Source organism: Lepus europaeus, chromosome 2 (genome assembly GCF_033115175.1).
Source record: "Lepus europaeus isolate LE1 chromosome 2, mLepTim1.pri, whole genome shotgun sequence".
In the NCBI taxonomy this organism is placed as follows: domain Eukaryota; kingdom Metazoa; phylum Chordata; class Mammalia; order Lagomorpha; family Leporidae; genus Lepus; species Lepus europaeus.
The window spans coordinates 146281590-146295477 of NC_084828.1; positions in this window are offsets into that span (position 1 = coordinate 146281590).

The window sequence follows — 13888 nt, forward strand, 5'->3', positions numbered from 1 at the left end:
TTCTGATCCAGCTCCTTGCTAGTGTGCCTGGGAAAACAGTAGAAGATGGCCCAAGTCCTTGGGCCCCTGCACCCATGTGGGAGACCCCAAAGAAGCTCCTGGCTCCTGGCTCCTGGCTTCAGATCAGCACAGCTCTGGCCATTTCAGCCATCTGGAGAGTGAACTAGCAGATGGAAGACTTCTCTATCTCTCTGCTTCTGCCTTTCTGTAACTCTGTCTCTCAAATAAATAAAATAAATCTTTTTTTAAAAAAAAGAATAAGACCAAAAGATGATAGAATGTCCCCCCATATTAGTCCGCTTTGCAGTGCCATAATGAAATAGCCGAGGAAAACTCCTAATGAAGAAAAATAAGTTTATTTGCCCACAGTTCTGGAGATTGAAATTTCAAGCTGTATGGCTCCAGGGTGAGGGTCCTATGGCAGGTGGTAGGAGTGTGTGCAGGAGGAAAAGATCATAGAGATATTTTGGGAAACAGGAAACCAGAGGAAGGCTGGGTGGAGCTAGGCTTAGGCTTTCATAACAATCCTCTCATGAGAACTACCCAGGGTCCTGTGAGAAATATCATAATTCTTTTCAAGGTCATATCCTCAAGTGACCTAAGGAATTTTCACTAAGCCCCACCGCTTGAAGGTCCAACACTACCATCCTGGGAACCAAGACTCCAACACATGAGCCGTTGTGGACACTCAAACTATATCCAAACCAATCCCCCAATGCCTGACTTTCACAACCAGCATCTCATCTTTTGTTCGCATGGTTTCTAACCGAAAATATCACTGTAATCTTTATCCTTTTTTTCCCTCCATAAACAGAATGTTTTCTCTCTTTTTGTTCCTTCAAGATTCTCTCTTTGTCTTCGGTTTTCTGTAGTTTGAATATAATATCCTTTGGCCTTTCTAGATTCATGGATTCTTTTCTAATTCTTTTCAGTGGATTACAGCTGAAAAGGCAGTAAGACATAGATTCTTTCTGAGGAGCAATATACGGAGGAACCCCTAAAATAAAAGGAGAGGCAAGAATAAGGACACAGAGGGATACTAACCGAATAAACTATAACTGAAATGAACATTAAGCACAGCGTGGCCACTAGCCAGGTTGACATAAATCTTATACCAAAGATCTATTGATCTTATCTCTATTATCCAATGAATCATTTCTAAGTTTAAACAAAAGATAACAAGGTGTGCCAAAAGCCAAGAAAACCCAATTTGAGGAGACAAAGCAGTCATCAACACAGACACAAACATGGCGCTGATGTTGGAAATATCAGATGGAGAATTTAAGGTAATCATGATTAATATGTGTAGTGCTCTAATGGAAAAAGCAGACGGAGTGCAAGAACTTACTGGTAATATGAGCAGAGCCAGACGCTGTAAGGAAGAATCTAAATAAAATCCTAGAAGTTAAAAATGCAGTCACAGAAATGAAGAATTGCTTTGATAAGCTCATCAACCAACTCAATGTGACTGAGGAGAGAATCGTGAACTTGAAGATAGGTCAACAGTACTTGACAAGCTGAAGTTCAAAGGTAAAAAATTAAACAAAAAAGGAACAGAATCTCCAATACTGTGGGGCAATATCAAGAGTGTAACGTGTGAACAAACAGAATACCAGGGAGAAAAAGAAATACTTGAAATAATAATGGCTATGAACTTTGCAAAACTGATGACAGAGATCAAACTAAGCCATGAATCTAGAAACTCCAAAGAATATTATACTCAAACTGCAGAAAACAAAAGACAATGAGAAAAATCTTGAAGGAACTGAAAGAGAAAACTCTCAGCTTATGGAGGAAAAAAGATAAAATTGACAGTGATTTTTGGGTTAGAAACCATGCAAACAAAAGATGATTAGAGGCTAATATTTAAAGTGTTAAAAGAAAAAAGAAAAATCCTCCCAACCTAGAATTCTATATCCAATGAAATTGTCTTATAAGTGAAGGGGTCATTACTATTGATACAATGGACATTAAAAATACACTAAAGGAAAATGTGGAAAATATGGCTCCAAATTTGATAATTTAGATTAAATAGACTAAGCCCATTGTCTCAGCCTGCTTGGAGCTTATATGGTAGAATATCTGTGGCTAGGTAAGTCATAAAGAGCAGAAATTTTATTTCCTACAGTTCTGGAGACTAGGAAGGCCAAGATCAAGTTCCCAGCACCTGGCAATGTTGCCATGTCCTCAGATGGCAGGAAGGGCAAGGGCGGAGGTGAATTCCACCCTCACATGACTGCAGAGCATGAGAGAGAGAGAGTTCTCTCTCTCTCAAACCCTTTCTATCACTGTACTACTCCATTTGTGAGGCAGAACTCTGATGCTCTGAACACCTCCCGTTAGATCCCACTCTCCACCTCCACAAAAGATACTGTTAAGGGAATGAAAAGCCAAGCCACAGATCGGGAAAAATACTTACAAAAGGTGTATCTGATAAAGGACATGTATCCAAAATAGTCAAAGAACTCTTAGAATTCAGCAATTAAAAAAAAAAAAAAACAAGGTGATTAAAAAGTGGAAGGAAAATTCGAACAGACATCTCATCAAAGAATTTATACAGATGGCAAATGTGCAATTGAAAGATGTGTAACATCATTTGCTATTGGGGGATTTTAAACTGAAACAACAAGATGCCCTTTCTCACTACTTAGAATGGCTGAAATTCCAAAAGACTGACAATATCAATTGTTAACCAGGATGTGGAGCAACAGGAACTCTTATTCATTGCTGGGAGGAATGCAAAATGCTGCAGCCACTTCGCCTGACAATTGGACAATATGTACAAAGCTAGATAGTCTTGCCATGTAGTAATGCTGGTTTATCACTCAATTGATTTGAAAACTTCAGGCCACACAAAAATTTGCATATAAATATTTATTGCACTTTTATTCATAATTTCCCCCAACTGGAAGCAATCAAAATGATTTTCAACAAGTGAGAGGATCAGCAAACTAAGGTGTTTCCACACAAAGGAATATCGTTCAGTGAGTCAACCCACAAAATGATGTGGGTGAATCTTCAGTACATATTGTTAAGTGAAAGAACCCAGTCTGAAAATCCACTATATGATTCCAATTACATGATGCTTTGGGAAGGACAGTAAAGGGCCAGTAAACAGACTCTATGGTTGTCAGCAGAGGGAAGGGAGGCGGCTTGAACAGGTGAGGCACATGGGCTTATTTCAGTGTGAGGAAACAATTTTGGGGGCTGGGACTGTGGCACAGCGGGTTAACACCCTGGCCTGCAGTGCCGGCATCCCATATGGGCGCCAGTTCGAGACCTGGCTGCTCCACTTCCCATACAGCTCTCTGCTCTGGCCTGGGAAAGCAGTGGAAGATGGCCCAAGTGCTTGGGCCCCTGCACCCACGTGGGCTCCTGGCTTTGGATCAGCAAAGCTCTGGCCGTTGTGGTCAATTAGGAAGTGAACAGCGGATGGAAGACCTCTCTCTCTCTCTCTCTCTCTCTCTCTCTCTCTGCCTCTCCTCTCTCTGTGTAACTCTGACTTTCAAATAAATAAATAAATATTTTTTTTTAAAAAAAGAAAACAATTTTGTAGGATGATGTAGTGGCGTGTATGTGGCAATGTGCATGCCTAGTGCATGCCTAAGCCCATAGAATTTCAGGACATCAAGAATGAATGTTAATATATGCAAATTAAAAAAAAGATTTAGGGGGCAGGAGAGTTCCTGGATGGAATGCAGACTGCATCACCAGTGCATGAAATGACATCTTTGAAGGGCGGGAGAGAAGAGGGTGAGCTAAGACACTTTGGAACGAATGAAGAGCATTAAGACTAAGGATGGACGCACCTGCAAATGAACACAGTGCTGTAGCTGGCAAAGTTGCTCCCTGTGAAAGTGCAGGTCAACGATTCTGAAGCTCCTCTGTGCATACAGAAAATTATAAATTAAATAAATGGGTGGTAAATGGTGGCAGTAGGGTTTCTCACTGATGTAGTGTAAGGTTATGGAAAAGCAAGGGGGAGAAGGCTATACTACCGTCCATGTGGTACTGCATCCGAGTAGGAGACATTGGTCTATGAACTCGTGCTTAACTGGTATAGATATAGTTGGAGATGTAGAGAAACATTTTAAGATAGGTGTATGTAGTCTTCCTGTATAGGTCCTTGTGCTGTCAGCTGAGAATGCCTAGACTCCATATCGTCCTAGTAGCAGTCCACTTGCCCAGAGCCCAATCTTGCCTTCTGAAACCATCCTAGAGAAATGCTTTTATGGTAGGACTGGTGCAGAGGGCATCCAGGACACGCTTGGAGCACTGCACAACACGGGAGAGTGAGAAAGTACTCAAAAACACACTGCCGTGAGAAAGAGTCCAAGTGACAAAAGAGATGGCTGGAAGAATTCCAGATGGCCAGAGCATGAACAAACTGAGCAAGAAAATAAACAAAGCAATATCAAATTATCACCCAAAGTATCATATAAATATCCGCAAGTCCATATGGGCATAAATAAACGATTGAATCAATAAATAGTAGAGAAGAGATAAATCTCCCGTGCAGAAAAATTGTAAATAATTCACGGAGATATTATTTTCTTGAGAAGACAAAATAAAATTCGTAAGTCCTTAAGGATGGGCTGTGAGTGGTGATTCCTTCCAAAGAGTATGGGACGAGAGAGAGGGGCAGCTCTCACGCTGGCACCACACTGATTGCAGTGAGAAACTCGACAAACACAACCTCAGCCTTGAGATCAAGGTTAACGTCACCAGTGACAAGTCACACTGATGGTTTGCACTCTTGTTTTGATGTGGCAAGAATGACACTTTATCCCTGTGAAGATCTTCCTCCTCCCCGAAACCTTAACCTCAGTCTATCAGGAGAAAACATCAGACAAACTTACACTGAAGAGTATTCTGCAGAGCACCTGAAGAGGGGGACTCGAGTTTTGATGTTGTGGCCATCAAAAACAAGGTCACTCTGAGAAAATGTCACAGTCTGGCAGAGCCCAAGGAGACAGCTCAATGTCGTATCCTGGATAATGTCCCAGAAAAGATAAATGACATCAGGTAAAAACTCAAGATTGCTGAATAAAGTATGCACTTCAGTTAATAAAAATATACCAGCATTGGTTCACTGGTTGCCGCAGGTGTACCGTATTAACCTAAGATGTTAATAGCAGAGGCTGAGTTTGGGGTAGACGCAAATGCTCTGGATTATCTGTGCAACCTTTCTGTAAATCTAGAACTATTATAAAATTAAAAGCTTACTAACAGAGAAGCTTTTTTTATTTCCCAAGGAGAGGAAGGGAAGATACAGTTTAAGGGAAGATGGTTCTAGAGGAGTTGCTTGTCAGGGCACAGATATGACAGGGTTCCCAAAGACAGGCAGAAATGGGCCACTCCTGAGGAACCTCTGCAGAACAGGTGGATGTTTGGTGGGTTTGTTTTGTCCCCTTGAGTATCTACTTAGCGCCAAACACTAAGACATTTTCTTGGTGAATCTGTCAACAATCCGTGAAGTGATTATTCTTCTTTGCTTTGTACAGATAACGCAGTGAGATCTGGAGAGGACCCGTGTCTTCGTGGATGTAGGGGAGTTGGATCCAAGTTATCTGTGCTCCTCCTACTAAATAAAGTGCTTCCACTGACGGGGCCCATAAACCATCGTCCAGACCCCATGAGAAATGCTGTATAGACAGCCCACATCAACTTGTAGATTTGGGTAGTCAGTTCTAGCATTATACCTGATGTACAGATGAGGGGAGGCTCTCAGAAGTCTTACCTGGAAGTGCCTCAAGGTCATAGAGATGGAAAGTGGTGGTGCGGATCTGCCACACGTGTCCTTTGAGTTCTAAAGCTCAAATGTTGAGCCTCTGGCCAGCATCATTTGCGTGGCGATGCCCCAAGCGGTCTTTATGGAGGAATCTTTCACTGCATGGAGTATGACCTATCAGTACTCTCTCTGAACCAGTTCCCGTCAGCCTGGGGTTCACTGGAATGACCGAATGACTCCTGAAGCCACTCACCTGTCATTGCCCAGAGATCTCCATGTCACATTGGGAAGCCGGATGCTGAGGGCACTGCTACGGTTGATGCCAAGGTAATCCACTGCCTCCTCCCAGCAATGGAGCAACAGTTTCCTCTGTCCTCAGCTGCAGACCCCTGGAATGGATCCCGTGATAAGTTCTCTAGCAACCTCTCAACACAGTTAAATTGTACAATTCATTGTGACTTCAGGTGCTCAGAATGTGGCCTGGAGTGCAAATGACATCTATGACACACAGAGTGAAAGCTACTAGTTATGGCCTCTGGAAGCAGGTGAGTTGCGAACTGCTGAAACCACAGGCCTTTTAGATCTGCCAATTGTGTTTGGGCTGCCAAGTCTCCACAGCCTGCATCGCAAGATGCAGAGAGCAGATCCAACAGCAGAAGGAACTTATCAAGAGAGCCAAGACCTCACAGCTTATGGGAATAATGTCCAGGGTCTTTTGTTCTCATACTCCTTAGCAGGCTTCAGAAAACATCTAGGGCTTGCATTCTAGGTAGAGAGTCCAGGAGAAGACAGCCCTGGAAGCATCACCATCTTCATTGTGGCCAATGCATCAGGAAGCAGTTGACCCTGGCAACGATTGCCAGGATGCTTGCTTCACACTCTGATAAGAAGTCAGTGGGCCACCTGCAAGACTGTGATGTGCGCCGTGACCCTGCAGAGTGGTAACAGCAATGGAATTCTAGGTTGCAACGCATGTACTCTTCATAGAAAAATGCTATTGCATGGGAGCATTAAGGCTTAAATCCTAAGTGGTGGCCACGGTTAATGGGGGAATTTGGTGGTGTATTTTTTTAAATCTTTGTGGAATAGAATTGGTGAAGCGGTTACTGTCAGTTCCCCAGGTTTTTGAGGCAATGGAATACCTGAGAGATAGGGTATGAAGGTGGAGAGGAAGTGATCTCACTTCCAGTGGACTATGGAGCAGGCCACAGCCATTAAGAAGGGAGTCAGAGAAGGTTCTGTCTTGAGTGTGAGCCCTCTGGCTAGGGCAGGTTGAAGACAGCAATGGTGGGGAAGATTGACACACACATTTGAAAATGCTACCTCTGACAACAGGAGGTAGGAAGTTGATTGCTCCGGAGTTTGGATTTTCCTGCATCAACAAGGGATGGATTTGGAAGAAAGGAGGATACAATGTTAAATTTAATGGGCTAGTTCGGGGCATTTTATTTTGTAGGCGTTGTGTTCTTTGGACTGTGTGGTTATCATCTGCTGCATATTGTTTAACATTCTCTGGCAAGATTGCTTGGACAACATAGCTGGGCATTATTTAAGATGGGAAACAGGATAGCAGTGACTCCTTGGCCTACTGCCTGATAGTGTAGATGAGGTTCCAGATACATCTTGGCATAAGTGGAAAATTGAAGGGGCTCCTGTGCCAGATAGATGAGTTTAATGGAGACTGATGAGCCTCCTGTGCAGACTCACCCCAACGGGAGAAGGAGCCAGGCACAGTTCATGTGTCCAGAACAAAAGCCTTAGTTGTTGGCGGTGAGTCCTCATGTTTTCTCCTCGCCCGGTTCCCATGGACCCTTCCATTCATCCAGAACGCTTTTACTGAGGCATAAATCTGTAGCAGTCACTGTGTGATGTGTAGAACTGTAAGAGTGAACAGGGCACAGTCAGTGAGTATTCAGCGTGTATGGACGTTTGGTGGCAGAGAGTAAACTCGAGAGAGCTGGTGCTCTAAACACTCTGGCCAGCACTGAAGCATACGCAGTTCACTTGTTCCAAAACCAGGTGCTGAGTGGAGAATGGCTTCTCCATCATCCAAAGATGACAGCATTGACACGTTGGCACCAGGGGGACTCCAGGGTATTGGTGGCACAAGAAGGAAGGGGAGACTACATCCAACAAAGCAAACATTTCTGGGCAGACACAGAGACCTTAGCACCTGTCAGAGCGGTGGCAGAGACCACAATGTTCAACAGAGATGCAGAGGAAACACAGCCCGGCAGAGTGGTGATGGGGAAAACGCAGCCCGCAGTGCCCTGAGGAGCAGTGGCAAAGAGGCAGGACGAACAGCAGAGGAACAACAGTGACAGCAGGAGAGGAGTTCCTGGGGAGCACGTGGGTGTTGGTGAGATTCCCTGGGATCCCCAGAGACACTCGAGGATTTGCAGGATGGAAATTTTTTTTTCCTATTCCTATGATCTGACACACACTTGCAGGCTGCTGAATTCTGAGAGCAACTGAATTACAACAATGAGAATGAGAACACCACCAACACCGCCATGATTATGGTCATGACTGAATGCTTCCTGGGGGTCCAAGGACTGGGCTGTGAGCTTTAAGTTTATCACTGCTAATCCTTAAAATCATTACAGAATAATAGAACCTAAATTAATCCTCTTACTCAAACAACTAAAACTGGAAAAAATATAAAATAAAGGTTTTTGATATATGAACATCAGGCAAGAGATTAGTGGACGAATGGGAAGTAGACAAGGTGTGCCTACGAGTGCTCTAGCTTACCTGCCACGGTGCAGGGAGGAGGCACCTGGGCAGAGCCCGGCAGGTAACCTAAGGAGGCTAAGAGTGTAGGGGGACCAGGAGAATTAGAACTAATGGAACAGAGCACTAACAAGGAAAGAGCTGCACAAAGTTTTGTTTGTAAGATTTATTTTATTTATTTGAAAGGCAGAGTTCGAGAGAAGGAGAGGAGAGGAGAGGAGAGGAGAGAGAGAAATAGTTCACTCCCCAGATGGCCGCAATGCCTGCGGGGACTGGGCCAGGCTGAAGCCAGGAGCCAGGAGCTTCTTCTGGGTCTCTCACATGTGTGCAGGAGCTCAAAGACTTGGATCATCTTCCACTACTTTCCCAGGCACCCTAGCCTAGGGTTGGATTGGAAGTAAACCAGCTGGGACTTGAACCAGCGTTGCAGGCGGCAGCTTTACCCCCAGATCCACAATATTGGCCCCTGCACAAAAATCTCGAAGTGCAGAGATCTGCAGAAGTTCCTTTTCAACCATTCAGCTGAGTACAAATGAGAACGTAAGCATGAGGACATCACAAAGATAAAGAACAGAACCGTTCAGAAAGATTAATGATAGCAGTGTCCGGTTCGAACATTCACCTTGGAACATGCCTGTACCCACCAGTCAGACTAGAAAATACCATAAGCCAAAGGATACTGCTCTTTCCAAAAGGAAATCTTCTCGATAGTAAGAGTAATTGGCTCCAGACAGCCATGGCCCCACTTAACAATTCTTTAAAATGATACCTGAAAGGCCGGCATCGTGGTTCAGCGTGTTAAGCCGCCGCTAGTAAAGTGACTGGTTCAAGTCCTGGATGCCCTGCTTCTGGTCCAACTCCCTGACAACACACCTGAGAAGGCAGCAGAAGATGATTCAAGTAATTAGGCCCCTGCCACCCACGTGGATGGAATTCCAGGCTCCTGTCTTTAGCCTGGCCCAGTTCCTGCTGTTGTGTCCATTTGGGGAGTGAGCCAGTGGATGGAAGATCTCTCTCTCTCTTGTTTTATCTCTGTCTCTCTCTATGTACTTTGCCTTTCAAATAAACTAATCTTAAAAATAAATTATACCTGAAAGGGTCAAGCAATTTCTAAATAATTGCATCAGTTTTAAGATATGAGGACACAAAAATATCCTCTGGTCAACCAGGTAAAATGACAATGTCTGCCACCCAGTGAAAAATTACCAGATATGCAAAGAAGCAGCAAAGTATAAACCATAGTGAGCAAAATATTACCAACTGAAAACAATTCATATGTAACTCAGACAAGGGAATTAAGAGTTATTATAAAAGCATTTCATATGTTCAAAAAGTTAAGCAGAGGTAGAAAACATTCAAAATGTCAGTATTGAAATAAAGACAACGTGAGATAGAAAATAGACTAGGTGGCATTAAGGGAAGACTGGTTGTTGCAAATTAAAGATCTAGAAATGATCTAAAATGAAACATAGACTATTGAAGTATGACTTTATTGGTATATACGACAATGTGATGCATCTCAAAATAATTAGGCTGAGTGAAAAAATTTATACCCACACACACATGAGACAACTGATATCCTGGGGAGGTAAGTGACTTGCCTAAGAGAAAATAGTTTATAAAAGGGTGACCCAGGATCTTAACTCTGCACACTTTCAGTGGCGTCTGATGGCAACACCAAAGCTGATATCCTTGAATATGCCTTTTGAAAAGGTTGCATTTTTAAACTTCTCTAAAATAAAAAGAGCATTTTTGGATGAACTCTCTCTTGTTGAGAGTACTTCAGAAAATTTGGAAAAATGGAATGAGAAATAAAACACATTTATTTTCCTGCAAAAAGTTTAAAACCTGTGCAAATGTGTTCATGATGTGCATTTTTATATGAGGGAGGAAGTAAATGGAAGATTCACATTACCTTTTGTTTCCAAGCTCCCTTTATACACTCACCTCCACCTGACAATACTATTACTTCTGTTGTCAAACGGCACTCTCCTCATTCCTTCCTGGCCAGTAGAAAGTAAGCTCAGGGCAGCAGGGATTTTGTTTGGTGTTCTTTCTGTATTGAACATCCTTTATGTACTACCTCTGCATCTATTGCTCTCTTGTTCTAATTGACACTTTGGTCACCCAATAGGCATGAACTCCAGTGCCATAGGAGTTTGCAAGATCCACCCCAAGGGACAAACATGACTGGGAAGTGTGGGTTTCTGGCGTGAAGTGAACCTTTGCTAAACAGGGATGTGATCCAGTGGGTAATTCTACCTCTTATCACCTCCTGATGGGTAATCTTACGTTCATTCTCATGGACGGTGCTCCGGGGTCAAGCGACCAGACTCACTTAGTGACGGCACACGCGGTGTTTCTATGCTCACTCTCCCCCCTTCCCAGCTTCACTACATTTCACTCTCATTTCTACCATCCGGGCTCAAGTTAAACCCCTTACACCGGCTCTGATGCAAGCGGTCCAAGGATGACCCCTGGATGATGCCTGGGAACTGTGCTGGTTGAATGGGGTTAGGAATCTCTATGCCAGTGGGTAGTGGGGGTAGGGATAGCTTCTGGGAAGCAGTATCGTTGCAATGACAAATGTTTTCACCTAAGTTTTCTCAGGGTAAGTGTAGGTAGAAAGTGCAGTGTCATGACCTGTGATAGCTATGGCTACTGAACAATATGGGGGCTACAGAAGCTGTAGAATGGACTTCCTTTTAAAAAATTCAGTACAGCCTTAAAAAACGATAATCTCAGAACAACAAGCAGACACATTACATTGTGAGAGCTACACAATTTGAAGGAAGCCTCCAAGGATGCTCCTCTCTGCAGCCCCTGGGCAGGCAGCTGAAGAGCAGGCTCAGCATCTAATTACAAAGGGATCAGAGCTGCAAAGGAAATTGCATGCATGATGGGACGAGTCTCCCATGTCAGAGCCACATCTTGAATAGGAAAATCGTGGAACCCTGAGACTTGGAACTGAGCAATTTGGTTAGATGACCCGGAGGGTCTTGAATATCCAGATACCTTTGTACTTCCCAGAATAACAAAGGGTTCCTCCCTCTTTGTCAGGGGAAAGCAGCCTCCTCCTGCCTGGAGAGTGTGGGAGGCCCTCAGCTGGGATAGGCACCTCATGAGGCTTGCTTGTTCTCCACCTGCTTTTCCCTCACTTCCCCTCACTCACTCAGGCCAACAACCAAAGTCAGATGTCTACAATGGTAGAGTATCACCATGGGAAAAAGGGCTTATAGACAAAGAAATGGCAGGATCCATTTGATGTGTTCCAGCAAAGACCAGACCCCAGTGGAAAGCCACAGTCCCCATCCAGTATCAACCCACAGTGTGAGTCACATCCACTCAATAAAGACCTTGTGTGATTCCGTGTATGCATGGGAAGTAGTCCAAGGATCCTTCCCCAAGTGAACTAACTACGTGTTGAACAAAGGGAAATAACTGGATGTGGGAAGACACTAGTTAGCTCTGGAGTCTGAGCTGACACTGATCCCAGGGGACTGATGCACAACCAGGATCTCTGAACCTAGAGAATATTCACTCCAAAACTCCAATATTGAACCAGTCCGGGCTTCCTTGTGGCTCAATCTTTCCCATTTCCTGGCCCATATTCTTCAAAACTATGGCTGAAAAAAAAAAATGACACTAAATTTCTGTTAGCCTGTTTTCTCCTAATGACTGGTCAGAGGAAATCTAAAATGATTACTGACCCATCTGATTTAGTGTAGGCAAGACCGAGTTCAGTCATGTTAGAAAGCAAAGTCTCCCTTTGAAAAGTGTTGTTCGCACAAAGCTATCTCATTCTCAGTGTTTAACTGAAGTGTCACTGCTCTTTTTTTCCAGTGAAAGGAAATTGTCATTTCCCATTCTTTTGCTTGTCTTTCCCTCTGAGCAGTCCCCCAAACAACAGGCTGCCTGGAGGAGGGGGTGCCCTGGCCATGAGCCTGGTGTGAGGAGAGGGAGTGCTCAGTGCTGCAATCCCTGGCTTCCTCCATGCAGCCAGGAGGCCCGGCTAACAGAACGGCAGAGTAATACGGCTATGCCCGTGGTTGCTTGTCACTGATGGCAAACTCACCCCTACCAGCAGCAGGGGAAGTGGCAGCTCTGTGCTACCCCGGCAGCTCCAGCCATGCATAGTTGGATTTGTAAACACGGCCCTGCCCACTAAGGCCTCCCTCTTGGCCTTGCTCAGTGTTCCTGTCTTCACGGCATGGTGGTGGTCCTTAGCCTCCTTGTCCACCTGGCTTTCCAGCAGTGACAGCCCTGGCTGGTCTTCTCTGAAACGGGTGTGGACCGTAACGGGCTTCTCTGGTCTCCAAAGACCCTGTGTAGGGCCCTCTCTCGCCCCTGTTGAGATTAAATCCATCTGTACTGTTTCCCATCATCTCTGCACTTCTCCAAGGCAGGAATCTGCTTTCTTGGTTTTTGTTTACTTGTAGCTAATGTACTTGTAGACCCACTTTTCTATTATTTTGCATTCCTTATTTTTTAAAAGGATTATTTATTTTATTTGAAAAATAGAGGTGTAGAGAGAGAGCAAGAGTCAGAGAGAAAGAGATCTTGCATCTGCTGGTTCACTCCCCAAATAATCTCGATGACCAAGGCTGGGCCAGGCTGAAGCCAGGGGCCCAGAACTCCATCCAGGTATCCTACGTGGGTGGCAGGATCCCAAGGACTTGGGCCATCTTCCACTGCTTTCCAAGGCACATTAGCAGGGAACTGGATTGAAAGCAGAGCAATTGGGATGTGACCTGGTGCTCATGTGGGATACTGGCATCACAGGTAAAGGCTTAAACTGTTGCACCACAATGCCAGCCCCCACTTTTTATTCTTCATTGATGGCTAGATTATGAAGGAAAATTCCTAGACACAGATGGCCCCTGCTGTACATTTCCTTGTCCTCCAAGTTTGGATATTCCAAACAGGAGCTCTCCTGCATACACAGACAACTGAGGATTTCCAAGCGCTGAAAAAAAAAATAGTGCAGACTCACTGGGTAGACTTCTTCTCTGACCAGTTTTCCTGGTTAAGCACAGACATACAAACATTGATTGAATATCTCTTTGGAACTGGGGGAAGCCAAGGAAAGGAGATAATTCTAGTCCTTGAGGGTCCCATAGTCTGGTTAGGATGGGATAGAAGGATATATAAAAACAGAAAAATAATAGAAGTCTGGTTAAGGCACCTGACGGGGCCGGGAGCAATTGAAGACATCATTGAGGCAGGGATGCTTGAGCGAGGATTTGAAGGCAGATAAAGTGGAGAAGCAAATTACCAGCAGGAAGAACGGGATAGAATTGCCAACGGAAGCAGCACGTCGTCGGCTGGCACACACGAGTAGCAGATTCTGCGTGTGTTTAAAATGTCAATGGTAAGAGTGAAAGGAAGACCCAGGCAGGGTCAGGCCTCAGATCGTCTTGTACT